The sequence below is a fragment of the Myotis daubentonii genome, chromosome 15 (genome assembly GCF_963259705.1).
Source record: "Myotis daubentonii chromosome 15, mMyoDau2.1, whole genome shotgun sequence".
NCBI classification, from domain to species: Eukaryota; Metazoa; Chordata; class Mammalia; order Chiroptera; family Vespertilionidae; genus Myotis; species Myotis daubentonii.
In genome coordinates, this window is record NC_081854.1 from 43,108,437 (window position 1) to 43,131,638 (window position 23,202).

A 23,202-nucleotide genomic window follows, 5' to 3' on the forward strand; every position below is an offset into this window, starting at 1 on the left:
GACAGAGTTTGGAAAGAAGTTAAAAACTCCAGCCATTTTATAATGTCATTTCATCTTCACAGGCCCTCTTTGGTTATGAAATTTTGTTTGTCACTGATATAATTACTTAAAACTTGTTCAGTGATTATTTTAAAAATTTTTACCATTGATTGCTGTGCTTTTTCTATCATTCCCAACCCACACCCTGGTAGATACTGTAGTATGTACCTCTTCCTTTCCCTTCTTCAATAACATGTAATAGTTTCCCATTTTAATATAGTATTTAATTCAAGGAATATACATACTGAAAAATGTACAAATCAAAATGTAATATATGACTTTTCACTGATTGTACACACGTGTATAACCAGCATTCAGACTAAGAAACGGAATATTTTACTAATGTTCCAGAAACCATTCTTGGGCAGTCACTACCAACTACCCCAAGGGGAGCCTCTATCATGACTTCAAACAGCATAGATTAATTCTGCTTATTTTTGAAGTTTATATAAATGGAATCATCTAACATGCACTACTTTGTGTCTAAATGTTTCACTCAAAATTATGTGAAATTAATTCACACTGCTGCATGCAGTTGTGGTTTTACATTCTTTTGCTGAGTAGAGGTCAGCAAACGAAGGCCAGTGGGCCAAATATGTTTTGGTATGATCCGTGAGATAAAAAATCAAGAGATAATATTCATGATATGAAAACTATATGAAATGTTAGTGTCCATAAGTAAAGTCCTTTTGTGTGTGGGGAAATATAGCTATGCACAACAACGACAGAGTCAAGTTGCTCGGGTAGAAACTTCTAGGGCATACAAAGTCTAGAACAGTTACTATGTGGCTCTTTATAAAAAAATGTTTAACAACCTTTGCTATAGTGTTCCACTGTGTCACTAAACCACAATTCAGTCATCCATTTTACTGTTGAAGGATGGCTGTTTCTGGTACTGGGACATTATAAATATGTGCAATAAACATTCTAGAACATGTCTTTGGTGAACATGTATTTACCTTGGGGTGGAACTGCTGGGTAGAGGATATGCATATGTTTGTTTTTGTAGTTGTTGCCAAAGTTTTCCACAGTGGTTTTTATCAATTTATACTCCAGCAAGCAGTGTATGAGAATGCCAATTGCTTTTTTCTTGCGAACTTTTGGTTTCCCTTATGTCTAATAAGATTGAGAGCATTTTTGCATATGTTTATTGCCATTTACGTATTTTCTTTTGTGAAGGCATCTATTTAAGTCTTTTGTCTACTTTTCTATTGGGTTATCTGACTTTTTCTTGCTGATTTGTAGGAATTATATGTATATTATGGATATGTCATGTGTCAGATTGTTGTTTTTCATTTTTCAATCCTCACCTGCAGACACTTTTTCCATTGATTTTTAGAGAGAGTGGAAAGGAGGAAGGGAGGGGGGAGAGAGAGATAAAAGAGGGACAGAAACATCAATGTGAGAGAGACATTGATTAGTTGCCTCCTGCTTGTGCCCCAACCAGGGCCAGGGATCGAACCTGCAAGCCAGGTATGTGCCCTTGACTAGGTAGGTATCAAACCCAAGACCCTTTGGTGCACAGGCTGACTCTAACTACTGAGGAACACCGGCCAAGGCTGTCAGGTTATCTTTTGTAAATATTTTCTAGATTGTGGTATGCCTTTTATATCTTTTTAAGAGTATCCTTTTATATAATTCAATGAGTCTGTTTTTTCTTTGTAGTTAGCACTTTGTATTCTATTAAAGAAATATGGTCTATCCCAAAGACATGAAGATTGTAGATTCATTTGGATTTTTCATGTATACTAATATGTCATTTATGAATAATGACATTTTAAATTTCTTTTGTTCCAATACTATATGCTTTTGATTTCATTTTCTTGTACTAGCCAGTACCTCCAGTACAATACTAAACAGAAATGATAACAGCCATCTTTGTCTTGTTTTGAATAATTTGTTGTGAATTTTGTAGATCCTCTTGCTCAGATTAAAAAGTTTCTTTCTATGCCTAGTTTTTATTATGAATAGGTATTAAAGTTTATGAAAGATTAAAAAAAACCTACCAAGATGATCATGTGATTCTCTTTTTCCCCCCTGTTAATATGAAAATCAATGATACATTCATTGATTGATTTTGAAATGTTAAACCACCTATGTGCTCTTGGAGTAAATTCTACTTGGTCATAATCCTATATAGTAAAAGCCTAATATGCAAATCGACCATTGGAATGACCAGTTGCTATGATGCGCACTGACCACCAGGGGGCAGATGCTCAATGCAGGAGCTGCCCCGTGGTGGTCAGTGCACTCCCACAGGGGGAGCACCACTCAGCCAGAAGCCAAGCTCACAGCTGGCAACCGCAGCAGCGGTGGCGGGAGCCTCTCCTGCCTCTGCAGCAGAGCTAAGGAGCAGCGAGCCGAGTGGTAAGGAGCAACGAGCAAGTGGGCGATAAGGAGTGAGGGGCCCAGGACTGCGAGAGGGCACAGGCCGGGCTGAGGGACCTCCCCTCGCAGTGCACGAATGTCGTGCACTGGGCCTCTAGTTTATAATAATTTTGATATGTTGCTGGATTCAATTTGCTGGCATCTGTTTAGAACTTTTATATCTATGTTCATGAATATGATCAGTTTGTAATTTTCTTATAGTAATCTTTACATTTTAAAAAACTGGTGAAATCACAAGAGCTATTTTTGACAAATTGCAAATTTTAGTGAAAATTAAAGCTGGTGTACTTTTATAATAATGGCATAGGGAACTCTGATACTTATGGGCTTTTCTTATTCTGTTCTAAGTTTCATGATTCACCAATATTTGTTCTAATATACAAGCTTTTGAAGATTCTTCTAAATTTTCTAAATTTTATTTTACTTCTCTCTCTGGTGAATTCAAGAGTCCACAGTAAGGTATTTGTGTGTGTGTGTGTGTGTGTGTTAATAATTACACATTAGGTTGCTGCTATTTGCAAAAATAGGTATTGTGGGAAGCTATAAGAAGTAGGAGATATATTCTCTGGCCTCAATGAGGTTTTTAATGTAATATGGCATCTTCTTTAATTTAATTTCTTCTTTTAAATTCATGAAGCTTTAAAAAATAACTTATATAATAGGGAAATAAGTTAATAAAAGAAAAATTAGAAATAAAGAAAAGCAGAAAGCAGATTCAAAATCACTCATAACCCTACCAACAAACACAACTATTACTAACATTTAAATTTTGTTGTAAATTAGATCATCTTCCAAGTGTTCATTCTCATATTTTATTTACAGAAGATACCTCCACAGCTGGTATTTCCTATTAATTTCATCTGTGTATACATTTCCATTTTATGTTCTCAAAAATGTTTTAAAAGATAAATTTAGAAAATAGCTTTAGTAATTTATATTATAAAACAATATTAAGATTGGGACAGTTTTTGAATGTGAAATGAAATTCTCTTCTCTTTCTCAATGATCAGATATGACACTGTACCATGGTTACCAACTCAGCAAACTTCAATTACATGCGTGGTAGGTCTTTTACATTGGCACATCTCTACCTTTAAACTATCCTCATCTCTTATAAACAAATTAAGACATGGTAAAAATACTACTAAATTTATTGTATAACAAAATTGCTATCTTAGTGTTGATTAGCACAGTGGTTAAAGGCACAGGCTCTGATGCTAGGTGTCTGAGTTTGAAACCCGGCACTATCCACAGGTATATAATTTTCGCCAAGTTACTTACATTCTCTGTGCTTCAATAACCCATCTGTAAAATGGGGGAAAAATGGTAATGATTTCATATAATTGTTGTGAGGATTAAATAAGTTGAGACAAGTAAAGTACTGTTGGGCATATAGTAGGTGCTCAGTAAATATAAGCTTTGCATAGGCAAACTAAAGGGCTATTCATTTTAAATACATAAAAGGAGGAACTACATGCATGTAGTTTCGTATTGACCTCCATCAATTTGCTCTGATCAATATCCCTCTTCTATTCAAATTAAAGATTGTCTTTTTAAACTATTTAGTTCACCTTCATTCTCAGTGTCTTCTGTCTACTGTCATATTTTCTATTTAATTTCTGAAACAATAAAATATCATCTGCTTTAAGTGTGTTTATGGATAGGAAGAATTAACATTATTAAAAGGCCTACACTACCCAAACCAATCTATAGATTCAACACAATTCCTATCAAGATACCAATGGCATATTTCACAGAACTAGAACAAATACTCCAAAAATTTATATGGAACCACAAAAGACCCTGAACAGCCACAACAATCTTGAGAAAGAACAATAAAGTTGGAGGAATTAGGCTACCTGATATCAAACTATATTACAAGACCATAATAATCAAAACAGCATGGTACTGGCATAAAAACAGATGTACAAATAAATGAAACTGAACAGAAAGCCCAGAAATAACCCACACCGTTATGGTCAATTAATATTTGACAAAGGAGGCACAAACATACAATGGGGTAAAGATAGTCTATTCAATAAATGGTTTTGGCCAAAGACCTTGTATGCATATAAGCATAACCCATGGACACAGACAGTGTGGTGGTGAGGGCCTAGGGTGGGAGGGGTGTGGGTGGGCTGGAGGGGGCTGATGGGGTAAAAAAGGGGATATATATAATACTTTAAACAATAATGATTTAAAAAAAATAAAAATTTTTAAAAAATTAATAAAATCATTGCCCCCTCCCCAAAAGGTTTTTGGAAGACTGGACATATACATGCAAAAAATGATATTAGACCACCTTTTTATACCATATATAAGAAAAAACTCAAAAAGGGTTAAAGACTTAAATGTTAGGCTTAAAACCATAAAAATCATAGAAGAAAACATAGGCAGCAAAATCTTGGACATTTCTTATAGCAATATCTTTTTTTGTTATATCTCCTTGGACAAGGGAAACAAAAGAAAAAATAAACAGAAAACCCTCCCTGGAATTAGCTACAACAATCAAGGTTTAACTATAAGACTGCGAACAAAGACCACTAGGGGGTGCACCAAGGAAGCATAACAAAATGCGGAGACAAAGAAACAGGACAAAATTGTCAATGGAAGATATAGAGTTCAGAACCACACTTTTAAGGTCTCTCAAGAACTGTTTAGAAGCTGCCGATAAACTTAATGAGATCTACACGAAACTAGTAAGACCCTCGATCTTATATTGGGGAACCAACTAGAAATTAAGCATACACGGACTGAAATAACGAATATTATACAGACGCCCGACAGCAGACCAGAGGAGCGCAAGAATCAAGTCAATGATTTGAAATGCGAGGAAGCAAAAAACATCCAACCGGAAAAGCAAAATGAAAAAAGAATCCAAAAATGCGAGGATAGTGTAAGGAGCCTCTGGGACAGCTTCAAGCGTACCAACATCAGAATTATAGGGGTGCCAGAAGATGAGAGAGAGCAAGATATTGAAAACCTATTTGAAGAAATAATGACAGAAAACTTCCCCCACCTGGTGAAAGAAATGGACTTACAGGTCCAAGAAGCGCGGAGAACCCCAAACAAAAGGAATCCAAAGAGGACCACACCAAGACACATCATAATTAAAATGCCAAGAGCAAAAGATAAAGAGAGAATCTTAAAAACAGCAAGAGAAAGAAACTCAGTTACCTACAAGGGAATACCCATACGACTGTCAGCTGATTTCTCAACAGAAACTTTGCAGGCCAGAAGGGAGTGGCAAGAAATATTCAAAGTGATGAATACCAAGAACCTACAACCAAGATTACTTTATCCAGCAAAGCTATCATTCAGAATTGAAGGTCAGATAAAGAGCTTCACAGATAAGGAAAAGCTAAAGGAGTTCATCACCACCAAACCAGGATTATATGAAATGCTGAAAGGTATCCTTAAAGAAGAGGAAGAGGAAGAAAAAGGTAAAGATACAAATTATGAACAACAAATATGCATCTATCAACAAGTGAATCTAAGAATCAAGTGAATAATCTGATGAACAGAATGAACTGGTGATTATAATAGAATCAGAGACATAGAAAGGGAATGGACTGACTATCCTTGGGGGGGGAAAGGGGTGTGGGAGATTCGGGAAGAGACTGGACAAAAATCGTGCACCTATGGATGAGGACAGTGGGTGGGGAGTGAGGGCGGAGGGTGGGGCGGGAACTGGGAGGAGGGGAGTTATGGGGGGGGGGAAGAGGAACAAATGTAATAATCTGAACAATAAAGATTTAAAAAAAATAAAAAATAAAAAATAAAAAATAAACAGGCTAAATAAACAAACTAAAAAATTTCTGCACAACAAAGGAAACCATCAATAAAATGAAAAGACAACCCACTAAACTGGAGAATATATAAGCCAATACCACTTGATTTAAGTGAATAAAAGCTGGAATTAACGAAATGAAGAGAAGAGACATGTTATAACTGGTAGCACTGTTAGGGTTTTCCTAGTCTTCTCTTTTGTTTGGTTAATCTAGAATTCACAGAGTACTATTCAATTAAAGGATCAATTACAGAGCTGGCAATCTACACTAATAAAAGACAAACATGCAAATTGACCATACCTTTGTTATGCCTCAGACCATGCCCACCAGCCAATCAGAGTGACTATATGCAAATTAACCCAACCAAGATGGCGGCCGGCAGCCATGGAGCTGGAGCAAGCAGGAGGCTTGGTTGCCCCAATGATGGAGGAACCAAGCTTCCTGCCTGCCATGGCCCTGGCTCTGAGCTCCACTCAAAGCAACAAAGTTTCAATTATAGAAGATAAATAAACCCCAGATACCTGCTTTCAGCTGGCTGTGGCCATAGAGCTGGAGCAAGCAGGAGGCTGGGTTGCCCCTGGTGATGGAGGAAGCCAAGCTTCCCTCCCGCCCGCCCTGATGGGCTCTGAGCTCCTCTCAAGGCTACAAAGTTTCAATTATAGAAGGTAAATAAATCCCAGAATAAAAAAAGAAAACAGAAAAAAAGGAGAAGCTGGGAGCTTCAGTTGCCAGGGGTGGGGGATGGGGAGGCTTGGCCAGCCTGAAAATGGCTCTCAGCCCCTCATCCAGGCTGGCCAGGCACCCCAGTGGGGACCCCCCCACCCTATAGGGAGTGTGGCCCGCCTGAAAACAGCCATCAGCCCCTTACCCAGGCTGACCAAACTTCTATGGGGTGAGGGTCCCCACTGGAGGGGGCTTGACCAGCCTGCAAATATCCATCAGCCCCTCACCCAGGCTGGCCAAACCTCCATTGGGTGAGGGTCCCCACTGGGTTGGGGGGGCTCGACCAGCCTGCAAACAGCCATCAGCCCCTCACCCAGGCTGGCCAGGCACCCAAGGAGGGACCCCCACCCTGAAGGGGGTGTGGCCAGCCTGCAAACACCCATTATCCCCTCATCCAGGCTGGCCAGCCACCCCAGCAGGACCCCCACCCTGATCTGGGACACCCTTCAGGTCAAGCCAGCTGGCCCCCATCCATGCACCAGGCCTCTATCCTATATAATAAAAGGGTAATATGCAAACTGTCCCTAAAGACTGGGAATGACTGGTCACTATGACACACACTGACCACCAGGGGGCAGACGCTCAATGCAGGAGCTGCCCCCTGGTGGTCAGTGCACTCCCACAGGTGGAGCTCTGCTTAGCCACAAGCCAGGCTGATGGCTGCCAGTACAGTGGTGGTGGTGGGAGCCTCTCTCGCCTCCTCAGCAGCACTAAGGATGTCAGACTGCAGCTTAGGCCTGCTCCCCGCTGGCAGGTGGACTTCCCCCGAGGGCTCCCGGGCTACCAGAGGGATGTCTGATTGCCAGCTTAGGCCCAATTTCCCGGGGAGCAGGCCTAAGCCAGAAGGTGGTCATCCCCCAAAGGGTCCCAGACTGCAAGAGGGCACAGGCCAGGCTGAGGGACCCCTCCCCCAGTGCACAAATTTTTGTGCACCAGGCTTCTAGTAAAAGTTTAACAGTCTGAGTTACACAAATAAATATAGAAGAAATTAAAATGAACTTAAAAACCAGACTAGGGCACGAAAGAATTTAAGTCAAAAGTCATAATACAAATCCTAATCAGTTTGTTGGAGGTTGTGGAGCTTTGTCATCACAAGAGACTGGAGAGCTTAGAATAACTGGCTTCAGGTCTTAAAATCTGAGTCTGCAAGACTGTTTAACACTGCAGCAATTACAATTCAAGTATTACACAGTATGCATTTATTTCTTTACTAAACTGCAGTGTTATTTTGTAAGACATTAATTCTGTAAAACATTCAGATACAGTCAAGGTTATGGGTTCTCTCAGGATGGCTATATAAAAGGAGTTATAATAGGATAGGGAAGCTTTAATTATGGGCTGGGTCCTTGAACTCTGAGTACCAGCTTTAGACAATCACTCTTTCTGTAGATTCCACATAGTGGCCTCACCTACTTTTTTTCTTTTCTTCTTTTTCTTTTTTTTTTTTTCTGTTTCAGAATCTGAAGTATCCTGTGGTTTATTGATTCTTCTAACCACACAGTCTGCCACTAATGTTCATCACTTGTGTTTCTCCTGACTCCAGCCTCTTGAGGAGAATGAAAGGTGGAAAATGTGACACAATAGTCTCAAATTGGATGACTCAGTTTAAATACTGCACAGGAAAAAAGTGTCTTATATCACCACTAGAAACATTTTCCTTTCAAATGGAAGTGATCTTGAAACCAAGTTGAATCAAGCAAATAGGTAAAGAATTACTGAAGTATGTACTTTCAGAATATATTGTGGTGTGTCAGAAGATCAGTCATCTATAGGATGACAAAAAACTTTTATTCTAGTTTTTTATACTTGCTGATCTTATTCAAATTTTTTATTCAGCAATAATCAATTTTCATCCAGCCCAAATATTGATACTAAGATATTAATCCTTTCCTATCCATTAAGTTAGCCTTATTTACAGACATTTTCTTCATTCAATATAAAATTCTCTTCAGGCACTAACATGTTATAAGCCATTCCTCTTCACACCCCTCCTCCCCCCACCTCCCAACAAGTCAATGATCTGCCCCAAATTCTATCTCCTACCTCTAAAACGACTTACAGCATTTATTTCTATTGCAATCATATTCTTTTCATTACTTCATTGGTTTTTAAATACCTTGGTGGATTTTAACATTTTTAAGAAATACACACCCACACATTCCTTATAATATCACCCTGAAGAACAAGAGGCAGTATGGCATTTTTGTTAATTAAGAGTGGAAGCAATGAAGTCTGACTGCCTGGATTAGAATTAGAATACAAACTCTGTCACTTAGTGGCTGTATAGTCTTGACTGATTTGCTGAACCTCTTTGTGTTTCACTTTCCTCATTAGTAAAATGGGAGATAATTATGACCCTATTTCGCAGGGTTGTGGAAAGGATTAAATAAATGAACATTTGAAAAATACAGTATAGTTAATATTTATTAGCACATAAATATTAACTATCATTATTTCATTAAAATTCCCCCAAATTATAAAGGAAAAGCCACTAATAAGCATCTTGCCTGCCAAAGTGACCCTTTTAAAACGTAAGTTATATCGGGTCCCTCCTTTGATCAAAATCCTTCAGTGGCTTCCTGTCTCATTCAAAGTCAAAGCCAAAGTCCTTGCCTTTACTTACCAGACCTAACTTGAGCTGGCCGCCCCAAGCCCCACCCCTCTGGCCTTATTTCCTATAATTCTTCATCTCCTTCACTCTAGCCTTCATTGGTCTCCTTGTCGTTCCTTGCATGTACCAAGTATACCTACCAGTACTTTCAAAGCCCTATAACCACTGTTCCCTCTAGCTGAAATATTCTTTCCCCAGAATCACAAGCCTCCCTCTCTTAGTTCGGAAATCATCCCTGATCATTCATTATAAAAGAGCAATCACTCCCAGCCCTTGGCACTCTCTATCTCCTATACCTTGATTTATTTTTCTCTACAGCAGTTATCACCACCTAACATAAATGCCACAGATCTGTCTATTGGTGATAAAAGAATCTATAGAGCTTAACTGAATATGACTGCTTATTGAAAATTTGTCCTATTACCTTCTTGTGCTGGCTTGGAAAACCATGACATATATTAACAAAGTCCTTCAATTACTAAGATGAATCAGAATCTTCATAGAATCAGATTCTTTGTAATATATTGCATTAAATGATTCTTTCTTAGAGGAATCAAAAAAGGATTTCTGTGTGTATGTTTATGGCTTATATACTATCAAATTAGTAGCTCTCTCAATAGATAACAAACATTTGATATACATACCTGTCCTGGTAGTGAACTTCAACAAAGAGAGCTTTCAATGTGAGAAAAACTAGGGATAAAAGGGAAAAGAGAACTGGCTTCTATAGGAAAATCCTGAAAATGTTACCTCCCCCATTTTGGGGGGGACAAACACATACCACGTCTTTGAGGATTTTTATAGGCATAGAGACTTGGTTTAAATCGCTCGTGTGTGCCCTTTGACTTTAGAAAAGAGATCAATTGAAATAAAGGAATGTTCCTGCTTCTCACCAACAGATGAAAGGAAAAAAACATTAGACTATAGCATCACATCTAGGAAAATGAAAAGAAAGACCATTGGAACATAAAGAGAGAGAAACAGCAAAGGAGAAAACTTAGTAGTCATGTGAGGCTCAGCCTAACAGAGGTTTAAATTAAGCACTTATTAGCCAGCCACATAGGCAAAAACTGATGGTTACATACACTGACTGTCACTTTCTTTCACAGTTGTCTCTGATAATTTTTTACTACCCCTCTTTAAGATTTCTATTCCTAAAATAAGCTGTATGTGGTTCCTGGGTCCATTAGCAAAATATTTTTTTCTGTTTAAAAAGGCTATCAAATATCTCAAACATACAAAGAAGTCAAAAGAATAATGACATTGGACATCTGTATAGCCACTATCTAGTTTTGTTAAATTTAATGTCTCCAAATTTGCTTAATTTATTTTAAAGAGACATTATAGTTACGGTTTAAGCCTTATGGGGAACCCTTCAACACCTCATTTCCCTCTCTTTCTTGCCTCCCTAGATGTAATTGTACCCTGAATTTGATGTCTATCATCCCCATGTATGCGTTGCATGTTTTTCATGTTTATATTAGTGATATCAGACTGCATATCTTTTGCATTAACATTTCATGCTCAACATTATGTTTTGGAAATTTTATTCCTAATTACACATGTAGTTCAAGTTAATTTATTTTAATTGCTATATGGGTACCATTGAATGAATATTCCCAAATTTATTCATTCATTTTCTTATTGATGAACAATTACTCTTTCCCAATTTTTCATTATTATTAACAATGTAACAATGAACATTAATTTTAACTTTCTTTTTGGACATATATTAGTTTCATGAAGGTACATATGAGCATTTTCAACTTTTCTAGATATTAACAAACTGCTCTTCAAAGTAACTGTACCAAATGTTTAAGGAGGAATTAACATCATTCTACACAATCTATCCCAGAAAAATGAAGAGGGAATATTTTTCAGCTCATGTTATGAAGTAGGATTTACCCATATTACAAACAAGACAAAGACAGTATCAGAATATTTTCCTTCTAAGATTTGGAAGAAGATAAAGATATCTGCTCTCATTGCTCTTATTTAACAGTGCTGGATGTTCTGTCCAGTGCAATAAGGCCAGAAAAGGAAATACATATATATTGGAAAGGAAGAATTAAAACTATTTACACATGACATGGTTATCTCTGTAGAAAACTTCAAGGTATCTACAAAAAAAACTCCTAAAACTATTAGGTTCATTCAGCAAGATACAAAATAAACAAACTCATGGACACAGAAAACAGTGTGGCAATTGCCAGGGGCAGGGGCCGGGGGAGGGGCAGGGCAAGGACTGGGAGGTGGAGGAAGGTGGAGGTATAAGGAGGATAAATGGTGATGGAAGGAGGCTTGACTTGGGGTGCTAAGCCCACAATATAGTGTATAGCTGCTGTGCTGTGGATTTGTGAACTTAAAACCTGTATAATTTTGTTAACTAGTGTCACCCCAATGAATTAAATAAAATGGAAAAAAAGAGGAAACAATTAATTGTACTTCTATGTACAATGAACACATAACAGAATAAAAATATATAATACCATTTAAAATAAGTTAAAAAAAATTAAATACTTAGGAGAAAAATCTAAAACAACATATATAGGCTTATATGCTAGAAACTACATAATGATGATAAAAAAATCAAGGAAGATAAAAATAAATATAAACATACTATGTTCATAGAGTAGAAGACTCAAGAGAGTACAGATGCTAACTCTTCCCAAATTAATACATAGAGTTAACTATAAAATTCCTAGAGTTTTTATATAGACAAGATTATTCTAAAATTCATATAGGAAAGCAAAAACCTACAAGAGCTAAAACAGTTTTGAAAAAAATAAAGAAGTGTGGGAATTAATCTATCTGGTTTTAGGACTTATTTTATAGTTACAGCAATCAAGACTGTGCAGTATTTGTGGAAGAAGAGACATATAAATCAGTGGAACAGAATAGGACTCAGATATTGATAGAGCCACACAATTATACACAGCCCCCCTAATTTTTTTCAAAGTTGCACATCAATTCAACAAATGGCAGTGGAGAGCAATTGGACATGCATAGACAGAAGAATCAACTTCAATCAAAGTTTCACACCTATAAAAATTCACAATATACGACAGATTTAAATGTAAAATGTAACACTACAAACATTGTTTAGAAAAAGTCATGGGGGAAATATTCGAGATCTAGGGCTACAGAAAGAGTTCCTAGAGTTGATACCAAAAACATGAACCATGAAAAGAAAAATTGCTCAGATGAATCTGATCAAAATTTAAAACATTTCCTCTGCAAAAGACCTTGTTAAGAAGAAGAAGACAAACTACAGAAAGGAAGAAAAATATCTTACAATGGATTTGTATCTAATTATGTAAAGAACTCAGTTAAAAAAGCAAATAATCTAATGATTACATGGGCAACAGACATGAAGAAACATTTCTCTCAAGAAGATTTATAGATGGCAAATAGCCCACAAAAAGATGTTCTGAATCATTAGCCATGAACCATTAAGAAAATGTAAATTAAAACCACAATAAGACATCACTATAACTGATCAGAATGGCAAAAGTAAAAAATGGCAACACCATGTAATGCTACTCAGCATGCAGAGAAACTGGATCACTCATACACTGCTAGTGAGAATATAAAATGGTACAGCAACTTTGGAAAATTGTCTGGCATTTTCCAGAACAAAAATATACCATGCAATTACCATACAACACGGAAATTGCATTCAGGGCATTTATCACACTGAAATGAAGACTTACTTTAAACAAACAGGTACATGAGTATTTAGAGCAATGCAGTGAGTTGAATGATGGCTCCCCAAAAGATATGCCCATGTCCTAATGTCAGGAACCTGTGAATGTTCCCTTATTTGGAAGAATTTGCAGTTGTGATGAAGGATCTTGACATAAAGAGATCTTTCTGGATTGTCCTGGTGGGACCTAAATCCAAATGCAGTGTCTTTATAGGCGACACACAGAGGACATTTGACAGCAGAGAGGAAGTCAATGTTAAGACTGAGGCAGAGACTAGAGTGATGTGGCCACAAGATGAGGAAGCCAAAAACTGGAAAAGGCAAATGGATTCTCTCCTAGAGCTCTCGTAGTAAGGTCCTGCCAGATTTCAGACTCCGGGCCTTGGAGAACTGAGAGATTAAATTTCTATTGTTTTAAGCTCAAATTTGTGGTAATTCCTTATGGCAGCCACAAGAATCCAATATAAGCAGCTTTATTCAGAAATAGTTCAAAACCAAATAGCAGATTTCTTCAAAGAATAAATAGTTACACAAACTGTGGTACATCCAACCATTGCCTACTACTTGGCAATAAAATGGAAAGAACCACTGATACAAAAACCTGGATGAATCTCCAGAGAATTACACTGAGTAAAAAATCAGCCAATCCCGGAAGATTTTATACCATATATTCTATCTATATAATATTCTTAAAATAAAAAATTATAGAAATGGAGAATAGATTAGTAATTGCTAGGAGTTAAGGAGGGCTGGAGGTAGGAGGGAAGTAGGTGTGACTTTAAAAGGCAACAAACATGAAAGATCCTCGTGGTCATGGAAATGTTCTATATTTCGACTGCATCAATGTCAATGTCCCAGTTGTGATATGGCACTATATAGTCTTGCAAGATATGACCACTGGGGAAAACTGAATAAAGAGGACTTGGGATCTTTTTATATTATTTATTGCAACTATATGTAAATCTACAATGATCTCAAAATAAAAAATTTAATTTAAAAAATAATCAACTTGGGTAGGGGAGGATAGAAAGTAAAAAATAAACAAACAAAAACCAAGCTAGAAGCATCAACATAAAGATGCTTTATGATCATCAATGTGCCTCAAAATAAAACTCAGTCAATTTAAAATTATAGTCTCCCTTTTGACAAAGAAGTGATTCATCATTTTTTATCAATGAAACAGCTTTGGTGTTAGAAGATTAATACCCCTTTTTCCTTTTTAGTCTTCTGTACTTTTCTGCAATATTAAGAAACAGAATAATCAGCATGCTATTATAAAATATCCCCCTTCCAAACTGCTTCAGACTCAGTTCTATGAACTGACACCATGGTTATTCTCTTTCTCTCAAAAATTCTGCTTTTAACTTTAAATTTAATATTGAATTAGAAGAATGTTTCACCACTCTTTATTTCTGTATTTTACCTCAAAGTCCAGGGTATTTTAAATACCATAACCCAATTCCCATCCAATTTACTTTTACTGCTTTATTTTCCCTTACTTAATCAATAGCCAGCAAATGTCTATGTGCAGTCTATTTAATCTTGCTAGTTTTAATATCCATAGTCATGATGCCAACAATTCCTAAATTACTTGTTTCCAACTTTAGCTTCATATTAAGATCCCAAGTACCTTGGTAAATGCCCTAATGCTCTCAGTACTTATCTTGAATCATTTGCCGTTTTTTTTCTTTAACATAAAGGCAGTTGACCTACCTTAAATGTGGGTAACAATCTGTCCCTTTGCAATATGTCATGAGAATTCATACACCTAAGGGGAAAGACCAGAGGCCATATTCTTCCATTTTTGTTAAAGGTTCTAACACTATTGATAATAAAGATTTTTTTCAGACTACAAAAGTCACTAGTTCTGCTGTCAGCAATTCTTACAACAATTCTCTGAACTATTTTTCAATTGATAAGACCATTATGTCTAGGCTAATGCAACAACGTGTCTGATCTCCCTATATTCAGAATCTTTTCATTTTAAAATATACTGCCAACTATGGTTACATGTGGGTTTGATTTATTTATTACACCTCATGCTATTTGTTTTTTATTGATCTCAGAGATAAAGGGAGAGGGAGAGATAGAAACATCAATGATGAGAGAAAATTATTGATCGGCTGCCTCCTGCATGCCCCACACTGAGGACTGAGCTCACAGACCAGGCATATGCTCTGACGAGGAATTGAACTGTGACCTCCTGGTTCATAGGTTGATGCTAGATTTTACATGAAGATTTGTTTTAGTTTGCAGAAGTAAATATAGAAATTTCTCCCTATATACTCTTTCATCATATTTCTGTCCCATTCACATGCATTAGGGGTATACCATATATCTGCTCAAAATATCCATCGATGTAATTATCCAATAATTTTCTTCATATTTATATATGTATAAAACTATATTCACACAAATCCTCTCCCTTTTATACCTTAGCCTACCTCTGGATGTTATATACCATTGTTTATCGTCAGTAAAATCTCTGTAAAACCTAGTAAAATGTCACGACCCAATGGACATTTAATAAATATTTATTTATAACAATAATGATCTCACACAGACTTTTTGAAAGTGATTTTGAAAAATCATCAGCTATTCTTTAATATAGATTAATCAACATCTCCCCAGAAGAGATGATTGCCTCCAATCAGAAAAGAAACAAATATACAGAAAAAACAAGTGAGATCAAGTCTTTAATAAAAACATTTTCTTTTTTAGTTAAAGATCCAGTATAACATAGCATTAGGCACCATGAACACTTTGGATAAATAAACCTTATGGAAACTCAAGTTAGTGAGACAAAATTATACTAAATAATATACTGTGGTATGCACTATGAATTTCAGACTGGTGGTTTTAAATCACTAGCATCTAAGCACTGGTGCAGAGGTGCAATTATGTCAATGGACAGTCTATGAACATCAGTATTGAAGATACAAATTCACTGCAGTAGGCTGATTAGCAATGCTAATGGGCACACTACACAGCCATATAATTAGAAAGAGTTTTACTCACAGTGGTGTTGAGGTTATGGGGTTAGGACAGTTTCCATTTCAAAAGACAGGAGAATCCAGGTTACCCTGATGGGGAAAAGTAAATCATCTAATTTTAGCTATTGAAAATAAGATGGCTTATTTTAAAACAACAACTTTTACCTTTGCTTGTGAAAATTAAGGTAGATTATGAGTTAATTCTTCCTCAGCTAAAGAAGATTGTAAAAGGAAAAAGCAAACCCTCAATAGACAAGATAGCTAAAGAATCTCCACATGTGAGACTACATTAGTACAACTGGGTTGTCACCTCATTGTTCGCATAAGAGAGTATGGAGCTTGATTAGAGAAAAAAATCATAATGGTGTTAACTCCTTCTCCTGAAATGGAGAGATGTACAGGCAGATGGAAGGTGAGAAGAGAAGAGAAGAGAAGAGAAGAGAAGAACAGAAGGCAGTCAGTAAAAAACACTTGGTTATAATGAGAATCCATTTTCTTTGTGTGGTATCATTTGTTCTTTTTTTATATTCCTTCTCAGCTACAATGACCTACAAAACATCCCTAGGTTTGACAGTCTGTAATTAGCCAAGATACATAGTAATCTTTGCTTTCAATGGAGAACGCATTAGGTGATCACTTATACTATTTGTAGATGATTCCCACTGTCTCAAATTTTAGGTGCAAATACACTTAAAGTTTAGAGACAAGCTATTTTATTTCTGACAACATTTATCACAATTGTAGTGAATCACCCTCATCATGATACTTTGTAGTGGGATAAAGATGTGTTGTCACTCTGCTTTAGGGTAAAACTGGATCATTTCTTTTAAGTGTTGCGATATTTGAATTTTATATACATGCCCTGAAATGAAAAAGCATTCTCACAAATCCTTGCATTAAACAGGAAAATTTTGACTACAGTTTTAAGTAATATTCTTAGAGACAAAAGGAAGCCCAAAGTATCTGCTCTTCAGAAGGACTAAAGACTGTGTGCACGTGTGAACACACTCATATATGCGAGCGCGCGCGCGCACACACACACACACACACACACACACACACACACACACACACACCACTCCTGCCTCCTTAGAGAGTTATTTTTATTTTCATAATATGGTTAAGTTAGGATTACCCAAGGAAAAAACTTCAAAGGATTTATCATTTAACACTTCAATGGAGTTACTAATAGGAATTATATTGAAGTAGGTCATGCCAAAATCCACCCTCAAACTACAAGAGATCCTACATAAGTCAGCAACCATTTCAAACAACAGTCACAAAAACCTGCAATCATTACCAATGTATGTGGTCTAGTAAACTGAGAATCAAAATATTTGAATTGCAACCCAGACTTCCAATTACAATCTTAATATTATCTCGGCCACCTATAAAATATGTAGATGGTTCATATCATAAAGGTGCATACATTCATATTAACAATAAAGTAAAATTTTGCTTTTCTCTTAGTCTATGATGCACCCTCCTACAAAATAAATAAAAGCTAGAGAAACATTAATTCAAGCTGAAGACATCAAACAAAGGATATTTCTCTTACCTAAATGGAACATAGAAATAATTTCCCAAATTGCAAATTCCTGGAGTTCGTGGAGTGTATTTCTCCTATCTTTTGGGAAATGCTTTCATAATCATTCACAGAGAAGACACTGTAAAGTGTTAATTAATATTAATGATGAAATAGTTTTTAAAATCCAAAGGGGGTTATTTATCAGGTCTTCCTCATTGACCTGTGCATACATGCTGAAAGTTAATTTGTGAGGGGGGGGGGGGAGGTGTAATACTATTCTCTAATGGAGAAGCATTATAAATATGAATAAAAATATGTAACACTTCTCAAAGAAAATGTTACTTATGAACTAAGCATACGATGTCAGAAGGTACCTATCTTGCTTTCTAAATTTCATGTCAAAAGTTCTTAGTTTATGATTCTTAAAATTGGAAGCTGGACAATGCTTTTTGTTGTTTCAAGAAGTCACTTATCCCTATTTTTGGCTGACAACATTTCTATAAGAAAAAAGCAAAGCATATGTCGTTCTTTTTAAAATATAATTTTACTTTATATTACTACTAAGATAGCAAGGTTTGTTATCCAAAAGCCAAAATACAGGCTAAGATGTCTACATAGAATATACAGAAAATCTATAATTCTTTCAGCAGATAAGACTTGTGATGTCCCTGTTCTAAGAGCTTTGACTCCATTCTCCTGAGTGAATAAAAACTATTGAAATTCCTGTTTTTCCCTTAAATTCATGAATTGCCTTTAATTGTGGGACCTAATAAATCCTCCTGTTGATTGAAAATATACTTGTATCTTCATTCAATAAACACTTCTCAGCAATGGAAAGGAGAAAGCACAATTGGATACTTTTGTGCATTTAATCTCATAATAATGAAAAAGTATATATAAAGGAATATCTATATCTATACAGATATATATTACCCTTTCTATACTGTCTTATCTTTATCTTTTCAATAACTCTATCATTTAAGCAGGAGAATAAGTACTATTTCCATATTATAGGTAAGATACAGAAGACACTCAGAAAGCTATTAAGTGGCAGATTAGAGATTTGTACTAGCCAGACATGCTTTTCAGTATGCTTCACTGTGACAAAATTATAAGCACAGCTAGAAATATTTAATAATTTAATTTCCTAAAGTATATGTTTCAGTAACAATTTTTAGCAATATCATTATCAGCTAATTTTTGTAATAAATACAAATATTTGTTTACAAATACACTTGTATACAACAAATGAACTTCAGAGAAAAAGTAATTTACATAGATTGCAATATAAATCACTTTTGTAAATAATAAGCAAAATCTCCCTTAATAAGAATCATTAAATAGTACAAAAGCACTGAGACAAACTATATTAAAAATTGAATTTCTCCCCTTAAGTTTGTGTGTGTGAGGGGGAGGGAGAAGTAGAGTGACTTCAGAAATATGTTGATTTGTCTTAACTAAAATACACAATTTCTATTAAGGTCAAGAATGAAAAGTATATTTTATAGAGGGCATTATGGGATCATCCGAGAGGGCTTCCCCAGACCTAATTTATGAAGCAGATGCCTATGTCATCTCTTCTTTTGCTCATGCACCCATCATCAGCATTGGCTTCCAGTTTTTCTACTATATGCTTTCCAAAGGGTGCTATGTTGTTTTCACTTTACTGCTATTTTTTCTAACATCTGTCTATTAGTATATAACACTCTATCCATTCTTGCCTGTAATTATCTCTCCAACATTCTAAGGAGTCCAAAGTTTATAAAGAGACTAAATAAAGGGGTAAATATAGCTACAGCCCAATTAAGCCCAGCAATACTTAGAGGTCAAAATATCTCCAGGAAACCAAACTGGAAGTAATAACAACAACATATATTTGGATAACATTTTAGAGATTCTTCTTATGTATTTAAATTTTATTAAAGCTTATTTAGTGTATTAGCCTTTAGAAAACATTAGATTAACATACAATATCTACTTTTATTACTTAATCGATTCTATTCTATTAAGAAATGATAACCTTCTAAAAATAGAACCATGAATATTCAGATGTTTAGTAATGTGTGATCCAGTTTGTAGGTTAATCAAGGCCCTTTGATTTGAATACCCCTACTTGAGCTTTAGATAAGGGAAGAAAGAAGGTGGCAAAATATCAAATCGAGAAAAGCTACAAAAAATAATTTTTTCGATTCTGGAGAAGAGAAAAAATCACATGAATAAGACAATGTGTCAAAAATAATCCTGCCTATTGTTCTTTTTAGCCTGACTTTAGTATCTTCTTACTGAAGTATGGATAGGGCCAAGTAGAATGGGTAGAAATGCTGTCTAAAAAGAAATGATAAGCTGGGGATCAAAAGAAATGCTCAATACCATTTCCCAACATCATGCAACTCTTCTATTCTTTCAGATCACCATCTTGCCATATGTACACACACAAACACACATATACACATAGACACACATGTAAAATCATTAAGTTGGGCAAGTGTAATAATAAACTTTACTGTTGTCTTTCAGGATACTTAATTTATTCTATAACCATGCAAGAAATTTAGGGCAGATATCATGTTTTTGTTCATATACAGGTACTTAAAATACTCAACAATTAATACATCCAGTCTAGTCGAGTAATAAAAACTTTACATTTCAAAGTGATGGCTACTTTTCTTTCTCAGTTTAGTCCCGTTGTAGGCTGGCAGCTTGCAGTGGGAATGAGGGTGTCTCTCATTTGCGGATCATTTTATTTGGGCGAAGCTCTCTGCTTAAAGCTCCTGAGAAGATGGCAGTTCTTTTCACTATTGGGATCACTGAGCTCCTGTAGGCTGTCTCTACCTGTGATCCATGACATACACTTAAAGCAAATACATTTGCTCCAAAAAACAAACAAACCTGAGAATGTAGCTACCTCTTCATCACTCTATCTTCAGAGCAGTTGGCCAATCAATTTCAAGCTCTATGCTTTCCAGGCATGAGTCACAGAGCAGTTCTTAAATGGCAACTCCTTGAAGTCTCTTTCTCTCTTGGATTCAGATGAAGAAATATGCTTCCCCGCTCCTTCCCTTTGGAGGTGTGATTGGATACTCAGCACACCAACTCCCCAAAAACTTCCTCTCCTTAATTTCCACTCTTCCAATTCTTTTATATCTTTGACATGGTTAAGAAGCTTGAGTCGCATAACTGATTTTATCCCACCTTTTCATGTAAAAACTGGAGGGTGTTTTCATATCTTATTTTGAAATCTTTTATTTTAGGGTTCCAGCTAAAACAACCAGGGAGAGTTCTGTTTTCAAGATCCTAATACCTGTAATTCCAAAGCTGCACCACATTTAGGAGAATTTTTTTTTTTTTTTTACCAAAAAAGCAATTGCAAACACTAGCAAATGAATTTTTACTTTAAGATCACCAAATGAACAATACTTACTACCATGTTTTCATTTGTCAACCATATGTTCATCTTCATAACAAATAAAAATGTAGTTATTGGTGATTATCAAGTACCAAGAATAAATTATGGCTCAAGAAAATAGACATGCTAGTCTGTGCCCAAAACTGCTAACATTTCCACAGAACAGGGAATCTAGGACATAAACAAGAGCCCAAGAAGAGACAAATGTCTTTCTTTTGGCTATATTGTCTTAGGGAACTTATAAGCTCTTTAAGAAATAAATAACATTAAATAGGTCAAATGGAGATGTTATATCAAAGAAGATACTGGCTCTTAAAAAGTCAAAATAAATAGCCTGCATAGGATGATAAGTCAGGAGCTGAGTTTAAATCAACCGTTTTAGAATATGGAGAAAATTTAAAATGGACTATCAAGAATTTTCAATGGTGCTTGATAAGAATAAAACTTTGACTTCTGTGGCATTTGGGATTAAAATGCCTTCTGGAGCATCAAAAATCTTACCCTTTTCTTTTTTTCTGAACACTTGAGATACACTAGCCATACCACTATGGAACATTTTCCATACAATTTGCCATTTTAATGAGTCTTTGCTTTGCCTTGTTTATTTTACTTGCTCTTTTACCATTACCTGTTTTTAAGGTAAGCTATAATTAGTTTGAATTTTAAGTATTTGTAAAGGTTTATCTAGAATGAATGATTTCTAAGAAAATATTAATAATAATAATTAAAACTACATTTAGTAAATTTCCATAAAATCCAGAAATAATATAATTTAGGATGAAATCCATCCAGAAACTGGTTTTTGAGCAGTTGTTTTGGTTACTGATTGTTTGTTCTATAGACAAATTGGGTATACAGTGGGAATGTTAAAACTAAGAGACAACATTAACTTAAAATTCTTAGCAGAAGTCAAGTCTTTAATCATGATTTGACTATAGATTTTCCTATCTGATTTAATGAATTAATTTTTTTTTTTTTGCCATTCTCACCGCCTAACATTACTGTGGTTCTGTATTCACTTTCATTGCCTATGGTCTTTAGTACAGATAAGGAAAGACAAATATTTATTAGCCATGGATTTGCCATAAATTTGATCCAATCAAATGCTTAGTAGGCACATTCTTACTGCTAGTTTTCTATCTGTTTTGAAAAAGCACTGGTAACTTTCATTTTGTTAATTTCAAATCAGCCAATTTCCTAGAATGAATTGAGAAAAATAAAGGAATCTAACATTGCTCCCTTTCCTTCTTCACTTCTCCCTTTTGTATGTGTATATATATGTGTATATATGGCTGTGTGTGTGTGCGCGCGCGCGCATGCATGCGCGCACACACACACACAAGTGTAAAGAAAACATTATTTTTGCAGTTTTTGGTCTGAATGCTTGTCACTCTATTTGCTATCATTCAATTTACCCCCTTACAAAGAGATAGATGTTTCAGTTGCAATCTCTGCCTCTTCAGAATCTTCATGCAGGCAAGTTTAGCTAATAAATTTTTATTAAATTATCAATTAAATACCAACTCCTACCTCAAGCCTCCTTTACTTAGAATACCATCACCAGATTAGTTTACGTAGAGAAGGAAATAACAATAAGGTTGCGAGGGATGAAGATAGGGGTAAAACAGCAATAAAAGGTAATTATATAAAAATGCTAAAGATATAACATCTTTTTTTTTGCTTAGCCCACTGAGCGTGACAGTTCCAGATTTATGCTATTGTTCATATTTAAACAGATACAGAAAAGGGAAAGAAAAAAGAATGTTTATGTGAGATTATTAAATAGCACAGGAAAAATAAGAGTTGTTATTACACTGGTTAGAAAAAAAGAAACTCAGTGAATTTTCTTTTCACAGATTTGCCTTTGTGATCTGCAAGGTGCTGTTCCCCTGCTTACATTCCGTTACCCTGGCAACACACTCCTGTAAAATAAAGATTATTAAAGCGCATATGATTATTTTGCTGCTGAGTGAATAAGACAAGCCGCTTCTGAAATGCCTTATCAGAGAAATTCAAT

At 35.7% G+C, this 23,202-nt stretch overlaps 1 long non-coding RNA gene across 1 annotated transcript in view; it reads right to left on the reverse strand.

Moving 5' to 3' along the window:
• Positions 1–23,202, reverse strand: part of LOC132217401 (uncharacterized) — a 180,027-nt gene that overhangs the window by 56,420 nt on the left and 100,405 nt on the right. Inside the window, exon 3 of the long non-coding RNA XR_009448888.1 lies at positions 16,277–16,341. This is a non-coding gene — a long non-coding RNA (uncharacterized LOC132217401). The remainder of the gene's footprint in view (positions 1–16,276; positions 16,342–23,202) is intronic.